Source organism: Coturnix japonica, chromosome 4 (genome assembly GCF_054131305.1).
Source record: "Coturnix japonica strain WE chromosome 4, WE-NBRP24, whole genome shotgun sequence".
NCBI classification, from domain to species: Eukaryota; Metazoa; Chordata; class Aves; order Galliformes; family Phasianidae; genus Coturnix; species Coturnix japonica.
This window is the reverse complement of record NC_140666.1, coordinates 14,755,072-14,770,244: the sequence shown is the minus strand read 5'-3', so window position 1 is coordinate 14,770,244 and position 15,173 is coordinate 14,755,072. Positions and strand designations below refer to the sequence as shown.

The 15,173-nt window shown below is 35.4% G+C and overlaps 2 long non-coding RNA genes across 5 annotated transcripts in view; one reads left to right on the top strand and one right to left on the bottom strand.

Annotated features, from left to right (window-relative positions):
• The window catches only part of LOC107312749 (uncharacterized), a 314,604-nt gene that overhangs the window by 33,900 nt on the left and 265,531 nt on the right, over positions 1-15,173 (bottom strand). For 2 of the 4 annotated variants that reach the window (XR_014945149.1, XR_014945152.1), the window contains 2 exons: positions 8,841-8,949; positions 5,489-5,547 (listed from right to left, as the gene is read on the bottom strand). This is a non-coding gene — a long non-coding RNA (uncharacterized LOC107312749). Of the gene's footprint in view, positions 1-5,488; positions 5,548-6,955; positions 7,122-8,840; positions 9,043-15,173 lie in introns of those variants that run through there. The other 2 variants (XR_014945151.1, XR_014945150.1) reach the window with 2 other exon arrangements.
• On the top strand, positions 7,403-13,208 carry LOC107312747 (uncharacterized). Its single transcript, XR_001554601.2, has 3 exons — positions 7,403-7,478; positions 8,200-8,290; positions 13,090-13,208. It is a non-coding gene; the product is annotated as an uncharacterized LOC107312747 (long non-coding RNA).

Sequence of the window (15,173 nt, the reverse complement as noted above, 5' to 3'; positions counted from 1 at the left end):
TTTTTTTTTTTTTTAAATGACCTATTTAAAGTTACATTTTTCCAAATCATTTAAGGAAGAGACTTAGTTAATGCTACTTAATCAAAGTTCTCTGCAAATAACTTAGAGGTGACAGGTCAGCAAAGACAAGCTTATTTAAAGACTGTATTTTAAGATTTAAAATGCTAAGAGTCTTACCAAGTCTAATCTGCTAAGAATTATAATAAAGTATAAGAGAAGTTGAAACCTTATTTATTTCAAGATCAGATTTATTATTTTTTGAAGACCTTACAGGCAAAGAAACAGACAAGAATTAACATAGCAACTTTCTCTCTAAAAGCATACAGCCTATCTACACAGGTAATTGGATGATGATTGGTGGCTTCTGTTATCCTGAGTATTTATGATTTCTGGTTGATTGTTCTCTGTGGTCTAAATGAGTTCCTGTATTTAGGCAATTGAAGCTATTCACTCTGGGGTTATTGTCAGTACTCAGACATGATGTAACATCTGTAAATATGCTGTGACACTGTGCTAATACTAAGTTCTTGGTTGTGAATTTATTTTTTTAAAGAGTTGCTGCTGTAGTTTGAAATTAAAATAGTGACCTTAACAAGCACTATCATTATTATGCCTTCGGGGGACTTAGACATGCTCTCATTCACTCTGATATGCTATTTCTGATTAGTTTGGTGTTCTGAGCTTATTATTTTGCTGAAGAGACAAGAAAAATAAAAAGGAGGTGGAGGGCTGTGTTTCTTTGTTCAGATACATTTTGTAATAAACCACTACACAGTAGGATTCTGATTTCGAGTTAGTAATTGGAATGGTATTTTAATTAGAAATGTACACCTAGAACTTTACTTTTCCCATGTCAGAGTTAACATGGTGAATATGTAATTGAGGAACAAAGCCCGAGTGATTTTCCATTTTTTATTAGGATAAGAGAAAAGTAGGGGGTATCCACTGAAGGCATTACAAACTCCTGTTACGGGAGAGAGCGAGTGAGCTCATTGCTGTAATGTGGTGCTCACAGCTGGGAAAGGAGAAAACAACATCTAATGAAACTGACTGAACCAGAAGTTCAGCATTTCAAAGACGACTTGACATAACCACTGATATATTACTAGCCTAAATCCAAAATATAACTCAACCGAACATTCAGGTTTTTGAGAGTGACAGGATCTGAATGCCCTTTTTATATCTAAACGCTACTTGAATGACAAAAAGCTCAATAAAGCAAGAACAAGGTTTCAAGAAGGGGTGGGGGGGTGGGAGAATACTGAACTATGTTGCATTCTTATGTTGCATTCCTTAAATCAGTACTATCCCTCAAAAAAAAAAAAAAAAAAAAAAAAAAGTAACCCAAAACATGTTTTTAGATCCAATTGAAGATTTGTGATGCAAATGTACCAAGCACATTAAGAATAAACCAGTAAATCCAGACAGCTTTTATAGAACAAGTGATTTGCTTCGGAATGAAGCAGTCAGTGTTTGGAGAATGTTTTTAACATTGACTTCTGGAAAGTACCTATTCAGTGCAGGAAATCTGTTTGATTATTTCCACAGGTAAACACTGTATTTATTACATTGAGAAAACAACAGGAATTTACATAGCTGAGCCTACACGTACTTCTGTAGCATTTTTCTTCTCCTTTACATTCATAATAAACATGAATTATATATGGAGACAGCCATGCTTTGTTTAAACTGCTACACTAAGTACTCCTTGACAGCAGTAAATCAATGGTTTGCTTTCTTATACATTTGATTGAATGTAATAACTTGAAAAAACAATTAATCCAAGGGATACACAGGGATTCTTTGCAGCTAAACAGTATTAAAAGAATAATATTGTTCCATTCTTCATACATTTGCTGTTTGCTGATGGTCATACATCATTACTGGCTTTGTATACTATTTGTCTAATTATTTGATTCTCAAGGTTATTTTGCATAACTTAGTGCTCTCACTTAAAATGATGGCTGAAAAAATTATTTCCTCACTCTCTGACTAATAAGCCAATTAACAGTGGCTTTTGAAGGTATTAAACAGTTTCTGATTTCTATTTCTGCCATCAAATTAAACCCAAAGCTCTTGGTATTTTTTATTGCCAGTATTTGTATGAATTTTACCTACAAATATATATATGATACTAAAATGCCTGTAACACTCTATGTGAGTTCCAGTTAGTCTGTTTGGATACATTAGCGGAGAATAAGAGAGTGAAATAGTTTGGAAGAAGTCTCATTAGATTTCTGCTACATGGTGTCACCAAGTTAATGGTGGAAATGAATGGATACGTGTTGACATTCACTGGACAAAAATGCAACATTAGGAAATGAACTCAGAGAGTTTATTCCAGTTTGCAGCTCTTTGTTTTAGAAGTGGAGAAATAGAAACAGCTTACAGGAGAGAAAAAAAGTACTAGGTGGAATATTTGTGTTTTTCTGTATTTTTTAAGTGAAACCAATGAACAAGAAACATCTTTTTAGGACTCTCTCTCTTCACCCTTGCTGATGCTAATGGTTTTCTTCATTACGTGTTGGAATGCTGGATAAAGACTGCACCTAATTCTCACTGAACTGAATTTACCAAATATTGTGAGCTCAGACTATCCCTGCCACATATGAATCAACTTCTTCCATCAAAATCTTAAGAGAAGTTTGATTTGCTATGTAAAGGTCCAAACAATTATGTAAGAAGGTCTGATTATTGGAAAGTTGAAATATAGTTGGTTACAAAATCTTCCAAAGATAAAAGTGTTCAGAAAGAAGAAACAAACTGTTCACTCTGACTTTTATATTAGTGAAGTAAGTGACTGAATCTCCATGAAAATGTGCAGACACTTGCCCAGTGGACATGTTCAGTATGGTGTTCTGCAGACTTTCTTTCTCCAGGCTATGTTCCAAGGCCTGAACATAATCTTTCAGGCTTGGGGAAATCTGCTCTCTGCTCCTTGTAGAGGGGAAGAAACTTTCTATACAGAGAAAAAATGAAACTGAAATCTTCATCTACAAGTATTTCTTAATTTTCGATTCAGTAAGGATGTAGATTCGATTTCTTGCCATTTGGACCATAAGCTACCTGTTCCTGCAAAATTGTTGATTAGGATTGGTCTTGCACATACCCAGATGATAGTAATGCCTACTACTATGGAGTAATAAATGGAGTCAGTTAACAGCTTTATCCTAGGCAAACCTTTTTCCATAGTTTAAGGGCTGGAAGAAGTGATCCTTACTTCTAAAGAAGAAAACATTATTCTGTGTTTCTCCCCTATGAAGTTCATGCTTTCTCCAGGATAGTCTATATTCTTACATTAAGAATTTAAGTAACAATTCCAGCAACCACATAAGTGAGATCAGTGCATGCAAGTCATTATTGGTTCCCATTTGAGGCTGGCAGTGACCAAATCTGTTTGGGACAGGAAGCATCCAAAGGCGTGAGCTTGCCTGTAGGAGACAAGAGGCTTAATTGTTAGCAGTACTGTGAAAAATGGCTCTTTGCTTTCTGCCAACTCTGTGAAAGGATTGTGAATAGTTTGTGTGCAGCCAGAGTTATTGATGTTTAAATGATCAAAAACTCAGCTTTGAACATTTTTGTCTTGAGGCCTGGGTATTTTCTTATACTCTTTCAAAAATGAAATGAAGCCATTGTATAGCTGCAGAGGGAAGAACAAACAAGCTCCTGTTATACAGATGACAAGATGTTAAAAGTAAAAATCCCAGAGTCATTGTGAAGTATAGAACTGCGTAGGATTTCTCATAGAAGGTGTTTCAGATATAAGGAGGAGTAATTAAAAAATAAAGTAAGCAAGCCTGATTCTGCAGTGAGTTTAAAATAGATATATATATATGTATATATATGTGTATGGAAAATTGGTAATCACAGCCTGAACCTTTGATTAATCAGCTGAGGCAAGTGTTGGGTCAGCTGTGGGAGCACAGGTGAGAGTAATTTAGCTGTGCTCCTGGAAGGGGTGGAGCTTGACTCCATTCCCCTTTAGACCTCATTTAAGGGCTGACCACCACCAAGGCAGCATCTTTTGGAGATTGCTCTTCAGTGGAGATTGCCTCAGTGGTTCCCCACAGACCGTAGGCTTCCATTGGGTGAGTTTTTCCTGTAAATAACCTTTTGGGTATTTACAATTACCATCTTTCCAGTATTGTCACTGTACAATATAATAATTAAAGAATCCTCTTCTTTTTTTTTTTTGAAACCTCATAGAGAGCTACTTCATAAAAGTACCATATGTATTTTTCCAGTAACTGAAAGTGAGCCTGGGTCATTTGCTGTAAGGATCTGATACGCTTTAACCCTTAGGGCTATTCACTGCATTTCCACTTTGGCACTTATGCTTTCTCTCCCCAACTCTTGTACTGTCATATGCACTAGCATGCTAATAAATGCACATGGGTGTACCTAGCTGAACAACTGCTATCAAAAGATTATCTTCCATTTCTGTTTCCGGCTATGCTAAAATTTAGTTACAAGTTGTCCTAAGTACTCAGATGGCCACAGTCACCAAGTTCATGGTCAAATGCCTCATCTTTCATAATACTTTTTATGTCATTTAGTAACATAAGAAGGCATGGTAACTCACTGACTATTACTCCGTGTTACTGAATGATGCAAATTAGACATTTCACTGAAAATTTCTGAGAAGCTGGCTAGGTAAAAATTTCCAAAGGTAAGTGTTTATTTACAAAAATAATGTTTAGTCAAATGAGAGAGGGGTTATGATGGTTGGATAGGACTGATGATTCTCAAAAGCCAATTGACAATGAAAATAAAATAGGACTTTAAGATGACCTAATTTTATTTCCCTTCTCCCACTGAATGGTTTTAATCACTTTTAAGGACACTGTTGTTCTGCATGACTGCATGGTCTTGCATCTTCTTCTAATGTATGAGTCCTCCTCTTCATTTTTATTTTTAATATAAATTACAGTGAAATTAAAATGATTGATAATTGAGTTTGTAAAACAGAATGGCAGTCATGAAAGTGAAGCTAGTTTTGATACTGCCAAGATGCATGCTGGCATTTTTGCTGCGTTAAGGGGAAAGAAGAAAGTCAATTTCCAGAGAACATTTACTGTCTAATCTAAGGCCTGGTTGTCCTTCTATTTTGTTTAACCTCTTTTCAGATGTTTGATGGAATGTGGACAGGTAATTGAGTGTAGGATCAAGTCTTATTCCTGGAATGGCTTTTAGGGCTACTAAAGTAAATTCTCTCAGAGCAATAACATCAAGAAAGCTTTAAGTAGAACATCTTACATTGTGGTCAAAGAGATTCAAAATGTAGCATTGTAATAAGCAATATTGTGAAAAATAGGCCAGTTGGAGGCAGTAGACTTCTCATATACAAACAAATATTCCTCCTTAGCTGGAAAACAATAGCAAAAGCAGAAGTTTGGAGAAGGAAAAAAATATATTATTACACCATACAGTAATAAAATGTGTTAAATCCAGTAGTGCGCAGTCACTGCTTCCTTTTCCCTGTACTTACAATGTATGTGAGTCTGCCTCGCTGTCTCCTTCAGTTCAATTGAAGGTGATAATCACTTGCTGCCAAAGCAAAAGGAAAAGCAAACTGTTATTCTCATGGCAGTAACAAGGTGGTTGTTTTTGTTTTCTGCTTTTTTTTGTTTGTTTGTTTTGCGTTTTTTTGTGTTTTTTTTTTTTTGCAATGAAGGAGCATGTGTGCTCCAATTATTTGACTTCATGTCAAAAAAAACTAGATGTTGGCTATGTTTGCTTTCTGCTTTCCAGTCAACCTGCTTACAGCACTGTATTTTCTAATCTTTCTGGTGTGCAGGCTGACACTGCAGCACCACAGTATAGTCTGTTACCTTCTGTCACATCTACTTAGATCTAAAGTAACATGTATATACTAAGACACAACCTGATGAAACACAGCACGTTGGCAACATAAAGTCGTGCTCCTTGGCCTTGGGGACAAGTGCAGAAACTGAAATTCTAATACAGAGACACCGCAGGCAATAGTGCATTTGTTTACTGTCCTCATTGATGAAATGAAAATTATTCCTTTTTCAATGATGACAAATTTGGTAATATTTAAAGAAAACATTTGCTGAAATGTGTCATCTCAGCACAGGGTTTGTTTCTCGTTGAAAAATAGGCAATTGTTAATGGGAAAATTATAAATGAAGAGAGAACTAACTTAAGTAATTTCTTCTGCTTATTAGAAACCAGTTAAATATGTGATTAAACTGTATATGAGCTTTTTCTCCAATCCCACAAATGAACTGGATTTTATTCTGTAAAAAATATATATTTTTTTTCTGTAGAAAGATTGTATATAGAAAGCATGTCACGACAGATTTATCAACAAATTCAATTAAACTAAAAGCTAGAATGTCTGCACTAGCAAAATTGTACATGAGAAATTGCCTCATGAAGTTAATGATAATACATTATGTCTACTGATGATCCAGCCTTCTGGCTCCAGTTAAGGTTTAAAAACAGCTAAAAGTAAACCAGAATCCTTTGCACTGTCAAAACAAAGGAATATGACCCTTTTAAACTTAACGTGAACTGAAGGCTCATAAAGATCTTACTAAAAAGAAATTACAAGGTGTTTATTGCCAGTAGAAGATAATGGATGGGTATGCTCAGGAAATAAAGCTACTGTTCAACATTTAGATGAAAGGGGGAGAGTCCTCTCTGCAGCTACCAAGCACACTGCATTCAGTGGTTTATCTCTTTACTTTTTCCAAGCAGAAAGGAAATTTCATTATTAGAGGTACCATTTTCTCTGGTAGGTGATCAAACTGGGGAGACAGATCACAACCTATATTTCTTAAAACACCTTTTACTAATTAAGTTCGCATATATTTATATTATGATTATACTCAAGCTTTCATTATTAGCCACAGCTTTATAATAATTAATAATTCACACCAGATATATCCACATACAGTTCAGACACACACACTCTCATAGGGTCACTCACAGTTATGTGCATGGAATAACAGATGGAGGCCAACTGGTAGAGTGGCCTGTAGGTAGGGTAGTCTCCACCTTCCTGGGTACCAGTTGCTTTGAACAAGTTAAGTACAATTTGGAGTTCTGTCAGTTTTTGCAGGTTCAGTTGGACCATCAGCCTCCTCTTATCAAACCTTAGAAGAATTTAAACACTGTTTCTTAGCATGTGTGTATCTTCTCTTCAGCCCTGCTATTTTCTGTTAAGCACTTCTGCATGTTGGTTCTCCTAGATCTGTATCTCACAAAGCACAGAACTTTCACAAGGGTTTACACAAAAATGCTATGACATGTTGATACTTGTACACCTGCCAGGTTATACACAAAGGATAGAGATCCATCTTCAAATCCATATTGTGCATACTTAAACTATGTGGCAATGCTAAGTCACGAGTAGGATTCTCTCTCTTTACCCTCCAGGTAAATGTACCTGCAGCTGTTTTTGAAAGGGAATGTCAGTGAAGTAACACATGTACATAGAAAAGCCTGCTCAGGTAAGAAGAGCTGTAGAGCTCTCATTTCTTAATTTTTAGGTTCAAGAAGGGGGGAAAAACTACCATTTATTGGATTTAACTATTGACCATATCACTGATACTTGGGGAATAAAGAACACTCTTCTGTTCTGTTGGAGTGCTGCTGTATCTTGCCTTGCTCACATTAGTCATTAAATGAAGAATAAGAATGTTGATTTTGCTGTTTGAGTACTACCTGCTTGTTATTTTTCTTTTATTTTTTTCATGTTGGGTATGGGTTGCTGTCTGTTAAAAGACAAAAGAAAATCAATAGTAGTGTTGAAAAGGAACCCTGCGTATTCAGCTTAGCAAAGTTCTCCTGTGAGCACCAAGAAAAGAGCTAGTAATAAGGAAAAAAGAAAAAGAAAAAAAAAAAAAAAGCACAAAACCAACTTAACAAAAGAATGCCAGACTTAATTGTTAGTGCCCACATAAGGCAATATTGTTTTTCCAATTGCAGAGAGCAGAGTAAAAAATAAAAGCATTTTCCAAGGAAGATACAAATGAACTGATGACATATATATGCATTTCAGCTATATGTTTATTTCCTTTAGCACTGATGTGTCTTGAACAGTATGTTGATAAAGTGTGAAAAACTGAAAGGGAAAAATGAATTCTCCATATTTAAAATATTAAGAAAAAATAAGAGATTTTTATTTCTGTTGTTGGCAAGAATTATTGAATCATCGGTATAATCTTTTAGGTTCCAGTCTCCGAATATTTCAGTGCATTCAACTGGGCATTCTGAAGATGAGGAAACCTTAAATAATTTATGATCCTATCAGGCAAAAATGGTGAGTCTGCAGTGCTATGTTTTGGCTTTTTTATTTTTTGTTCTTTTTTAAACTAGTTATGCAAGGGAAGTAGATAGTACTCTGTGTGTGCTCCTGAATTAAGATACACATAAAAATAGAGAGAGGAAAAAAGAAAAAATAAAAACCAAAAAGAAGCATAGCTAACAAGCTGGATATTGAGCCTCTAGATTGTGATTCTCTACTATATTAATCTATTTTTCTCTAAATTTTACACAAAAATTTCTGACTGATTTCTAGTTGCTTATGAGAATATTTTTCATATACCTTGATACAACAATGAAAAGGCTTATTTAGAAATCTGTAGTGTATTTTCTGGTAAGAAGCAAAGCATATCATTCACCTGCGAAAAACTTACCTACTAAGACTAGAATTAATGATGTCTGGTGCTGGGCTTCTCTGGGATTCCCATATAATTTGTGAGTTGCTTGCCAAGACAGACCTGCTCAACACAATTAGCTTTTCATGTACTAACGAGTGCAGGAAGAGCTGCCAGCAAAGAAGACAAGTAAAACAATCCTAAAATACCTACCAGTTTGCTGGGAGGTGAAACAGGGTACATTGTAAGGATGAGTTAGGAAAACAAAAAGCAGGCTTGGTTGTCTTCTGTTCATTGACATCATTTCACAGAGCATATGTAACTAGAGGAAAGGACACCAGCTATTAGATACTGATAATGTCTGCCAGTTCTGTAGCTTTCACTTCACTTCTTCTGGTGGTTACCTTGTAAAAACCTGTTTAAAAGAGGCAAAAGTGCAAATGTTGGAGTAATATGAACCACTATGACAGGTTGTAAGAAACTTTAAGCTTCAGTTATCTTTCTCATTTCTTTGTCAAGCTGGTCAATCTTCCCACTTCCCCCAGTTGTAGTATTAAGTGATTTGATTGATGATACTAGATTCTGAGACATACAGTATTCAGAAGGAGAGAAGGATGTTAAGAGTTGCACTGGCTGTTTACTTAGGGAACACTGTTTAGAAACTAGTCAGTGTTCTGTGGATGAATGCAGATACACACTCACCTATCTGGCTACGTGTATGTATGTTTCCTAAAGAGTAGTATTAACTTCTTTCTTCAAAAAGCTTACAAAAAGGGGATAAAAAGCTAACACTGTGACAGATGTGGTTTAGTGGCTGGGGAGGTGATGGGTTGATGGTTGGACTATATGATCATAGTGGTTATTTCTAACCCTAGGTATTCCATGATTGTACAATAAAGAGACACAGTCTAAGCTTGGAAGCCACATACTTTTTGAGTAGATTAGAAAGATTTGCCTGTTTAAATCTATGAGTACTATATCCTGAGAACTTTGTAGGTAATCACTGGAAGAAGGAAAGATGTTGATTTTGCACAAAATAGCCATTCCTTTGTCATTGTAAGACTAAAGTTCTTTGCTAGAGGTTTTTTAACACTCTCTTTAGTGGAACACAAAAATAACTTCCCCACCTCACATCCAGCTCTAGCCAGCTTTGGAAGTTTCAGAGATACCTTGGCATTTTGCCACCAGCATACACTACAACAAAAATGAGAGAAAATGCTGATCCAGGAATCCTATTAATTCAAGCAATTAAAGAAGCGCAGTTCTGAGCAAAGCAGTTTGTGTTTATATTCTACATGTCATGCAATTAAGAAAAAAACAAGTCAAAAGCTCTTTGGGACCGTACTTATTTTTTAATGAAATCAATGTCTGCATCTAGTTACTAATAAGTAACTCTCAGTACCAGTTCCTTATAAGAAAGAAAGGTATTTCAGCTTCAGGCAGATAAAAGGATTATTAGAAAACTCTGTGTGTCTGAATGTTTAAACATTCTTGAAAAACAATACTTTGACATCACCTCAAGCCCATATAAACAAAAAAAAAATAACTTTCTACTAAAAGCAAAGAGGGACACAGATCTAAATGTGACTGGATTCTGGACTGGTGATAACATCTGTGATACACACATAAATAACCAACCTTTTAAAAACTGTGACTATGGCATATTTTGTCAGAACTTTAAACACTATATATATATATATATATGTATATTTTATATATGTATATATATACTTTTTTTTTTAATCTATCCACTGCTATCTTATTAGGATTTTCAGCCGTTGCATACCTCACGCTATGCAGTAGACTTACTATGTAAAATACCAGCAAAAAAGGTTGACATAATGACTCATTACAATTTAAATCTTATTACACAAAGCTTCATTCAAGTCTATATACATAGTACAGAACCGCAGGGGTACATTTTAGCCTGGTGTGAGCAGAATGAATCATGCAATTCTCATTACAGTTAATAGAAGGAACAGATCTATTACTGCATGTGAGCCCCTGAAAATGCACCACACAATTCATATTTGAATCATACTGGGAAGTGGCTACTCCAGTAAACAGACGAAGTACATCAGCAATGTTTTAAACTTTAAAGTTCATCTGATTCAAGTTTTTTGGAAAGGACATTTCTTCATATTAATAACCTAGTACAAATACATCATTGGCACTGATGATTACTGCTAATTACCACAAGGATAAGTAAGTGGAGCCTTTCAGGAGCTTAAGAAGTAAGGGACATAAACCATATTAATATGGATCAAGTTTGTTCTCTCTGCTTGTTATCTTCATGGACAGACTGCTATCTTTTCCCTTCCTGGGCTCTTACAAACATTGTTGTCCATGCAGAAATGGTTATTGCTGAACCTGGATACTCCCTTATTGAATTTTAGGATATATTTTTAATTATTATTTTTGTATAAACTATGCTTGAAGACTAATAGCTTATATACTTATGGTTTTAGTTGCTTGTTTTGCTAATGGCTTGTTCCAGCTAATTAAAAGAAATCTCCAGGAAATCTCTTTCTTCTGATAAGTAGGTTGCACAAACAGCTTCAAGGAGAACGCATCCTTCTAGCCATAAATCTGTACTTATAACCAACTGCCAAGCCTGACTGCATACTCTGGAGTGGTATGCTTTTAACTTCAGCTTTATTTCAGTACTATGGTTTCAGTTATCATAGAGTGATATTTATCATTAATTATTGGGGTGTTTGTTTGTTTGTTTACTTTAAATAAGTAAGTATCCTGCGAAATATTGTTAATTATGGTTAATGCTCCTGTGGATTATAATCAGACATAGCTTTTACTAGGCATATCTACATCAAAAAGGATTAAATTTACAAATAAGCACATCTTTCTAGTTAACAAAATGGATTTTTCTTTTACTGCATTTTAGGGATTTCAATTATTTATGTGCACTGCAAGGAAAAAAATCTTTTCCTATCTTTTCCTAATTTTTGCAAACCATGAACCCCCCAACTAAATTTTCATTCAGATAGCTTGCATTGCATACAAAACTTCAGTATAATCAGGTCACTTTTTTTTTTTTTTTTTAATCAGAGAGATTTTTGAGAAACAAAGTTGGATGTGTTTTGAAAGCAGAAGCTAGCTTAAAAAAAAAAAAAAAGCTTTTATTGGTGAAAGCTGTATAGAGTGTGCATTTGAATTCATTTGGAAAAGAATTCAAATAGCTAAAATCCTCAAAGAGCAGGAAGTTGCAGGTTACCAGTACAGCACTGCTTCTGCAGAATGGCAGCATCATCAGGAATTCAGCTTCATTGCTAAGGTTTCACAGAGAAGCAGTAAAGCACCTCTTATCCAAAGGGCTTCCAAAGGCACTTCCTGAAAGAGCAGGGTTTCCATTGTGTCCATGTTGTGAGCTTAGCAGAAGTATTCATCAACCATTATTGATTTAGAAGGAGGCATGGCTGGAGTGAGGAGGATTGATCTGAATCCTCCCTCATCTAAGTTAACTATTTGAGAGATCTATTCATATCAAGATGAAGCACTGAAGGATGACCTACAATGACAGGAAGCAGGTATTTGCAGTGTTTGTGTAAAACTCTGGTTTGTCATTCTTCGGTTTGCATTCTATTTTATTTATTTTTCTCTCTCTTCATTAGCTTTTAGAAACATTATCTTTGCTAAGTCTCGTATTTCCTGTTATTTTACTTTCCAGGCAATTACTTGAGGGACTAGAGTGGTAGCTTCTACTGAGACAATACGGGGAAGGGAAGTGGCAGGAAGATCTCTCAGCTTTCTATTCTAGTTAGTTACTTGTGTAAAACCAGCAAGATAATACCTTAGCTCTACTGCATTGGTCAAGCCCCCTTCCCCCGAGTTTCCTTTTAATATATCCTAGAGTTATTTCTGTGGTCAGTATTGCCATCCTTGTCTTTTCCGTTCTTGTTAGTTCTCTTCCAGAAGAATCTACAACTTAGCTTTCTCAGAAAGAGGATCAGGTGTTAATGGGGCTCGGAGAATCACTCTTGGATATTCTTTGATGAGGTCCCTTACCTTGACACCAGTTGGACTTGGACTTCCCATATCTGTGCTCATTGGGCCATATTTATTCCATATATTTTGTCCAGATTTAATCTTACATGCTCAACACCCTTCTACAGATCTTATGAGTACTGATTTTCTTTATGGACAGCCATCCAAAATGCTTCTGCAAGGAGCATTTCTCTTCTGTCACATCACAGATAACCTTCCCGTCACGTGCCGATATGGCCTTTCATGCAACTCGTCATTTCACATGAAGTACTGATACATCAAGTGCCATCACTGATTAACTTCTGATCTCAGCTTGTTCATTGGTTTACTGGAGTTAGGGACAAGTACATTTGTTCTTTGCCTTGTGGTGTTCTTCGCAATATAGAGGTCCAACAGAAACACATATAAAGCATTTTCAGCCTTTTTTTTTTTTTTTCTTTCTTTTTCTGTCCTTTTTCAGGATACCTTTTTCTTATATGCTGCTGGCTCTAGCCCTATGGTTTCCACTTGGAAGAGCAACATAAGATTTAATATCTCTCCAAAGAGGAAAAGAGAGAAAGAAAGTGTGTGCACACAAACAAAAGAAAACCAGGACAGACGTATCTCTTGTTATTTTACTGTTAATCCCAAATTAAAATACTTTGTTACTGTTCCCACAGTAAACTTGGAAAAGGTGAGATTGTGTCTATACAAAATAGATCCATGACGTGAATTAAGCTATTTATCAGCTTCAAATTCTGTACATACCAACAGCTGAATTGCATTAGGTACACAACTTTGGGCATCTTTTTCTGATTATTGTAGTGACTAGCACAACAGGTTTCTTAACCTGTGAGTAGGGCCACTGTATGTTTCAGTGTAAGTGATTATTGTAATTATTATTATTAAAAAAATTCAGAAGAACAAAGAGCCAGTATGCCATTTTTATAATAATTCTATACAAATGCTACTGTAATTTAAACTGCTATTGCAATTTAGAATGTTTTCTCATTCAGATCTGACAGCCCAGTAGGAAAGGAACAAAGAGAAGATCATGACTTTTTAAGGTAAAGAATAAAAATGGGATTCAAAGATTCTGAGTAGCTCAAGATCTCAAGCTCTATAGTATATTTCTTGATTTACTTAATCTCAAGCTCTTTATTAATTTATGTGCTTTAATCACATATATTGAAACCAATATATGTGTGTGTGTGTATATACATATAGATAGGTAGCTAGCTAGATTGATGATCTTTCTCTGCTTAGTGCTTTGCTTCGTGCAGTGGAGCATCAGCTATCAATGGGATTTTATTCCAAAGGAACAGATTAGAATCAGTCTGAAGTAAAATCCCTGGTAATATACACAGTATTGATGTTTAGTTTGTGTTTCGGCGTTAAAAGAAAAAAAAAAAAAAAAGGAAAAATTAATGTGAGCATACAAAATCCTTTTGAAGATATTAATTATGAGATGGAAGGTTACAGTTTTCTGTTTTAAGGCATTCCTGTTAAGTGAGCAACAGAAATCACAATCACTCCTTTTCATGATTCATTTCTTTAGGGAGGAAACATAAATATTCCAGTTCTTCTCAAAAGGAGACAAGTAAATTTAAAGAGAAATCAAGGACTGTGAAGGATCCAACACCTGTCTAATATATTCTCCTTTTAAAAGGAATTTCTGTTATGGCCCCCAAAAAAATTAGGGTTCTGAGATTTTTGTTATTTTATATGTCTCATATCTGCTGCTAAAACTACTGGACAACTTTCTGTCTTCCAAATGATCATCAAATCATCTTGTACTTCCATTGTATTGCCTTTACATTTATGAATCACAGCATATTGATTTCACCCTTACATGCACTGAGTTAGACTCTCGCTTAATAGACCAAATGACTATTTGCTTTCTGTATACCCTACTATCTCTATTTCTATTCTTTTCTCCACTATAATCTGTGACTTACAATAGGCCACTGCTCAGCAAAATGGTGAGGTGCCAGTTCAGCCTAATATTGTTCTTCTTTTCAAATCTAACTGCCAGCCCATTGTTACCTCACTTTTCCAGTACATGCTCTTTAAATTATCTGACTTCCCAATAAGTTGAACAGTGCATTATATTCACCTGAAAATTGTTCAGATAATTATCTCATACAATATTTGATCCCTTCCCAACATTCAGTGTTGGCTACTGTACTCTACTCCATGCTGTGCAGTTCCAATTTATCATTCAACTTCTGTAACGTTGAATATTACGCTGAATTACACATCATATTGCATTCAATCCTTTGCCATCTTGGATGTAACATAAAGCACTGGAGTGTCATTACAGCATCCTTCGTTAATTTTTTTGGTTTTTTTTTTCTTCTACACCTTTCCTCACTTCTCTAAGGAGATTACAGGTTTCTGATCTGTGACCTGGAAACACAGTGCAAGTTCTATTTCATACACTTAATGTGCAAATGTGCTTTGTAACATTTGTTACAAGTGCACGTCACCAAAGCTTGTACTTTTCCCTTGAGTCTTCCTGTTTGTTAACCTACTCACTTCCTGCCAAAAGCTTTTCTCACATTT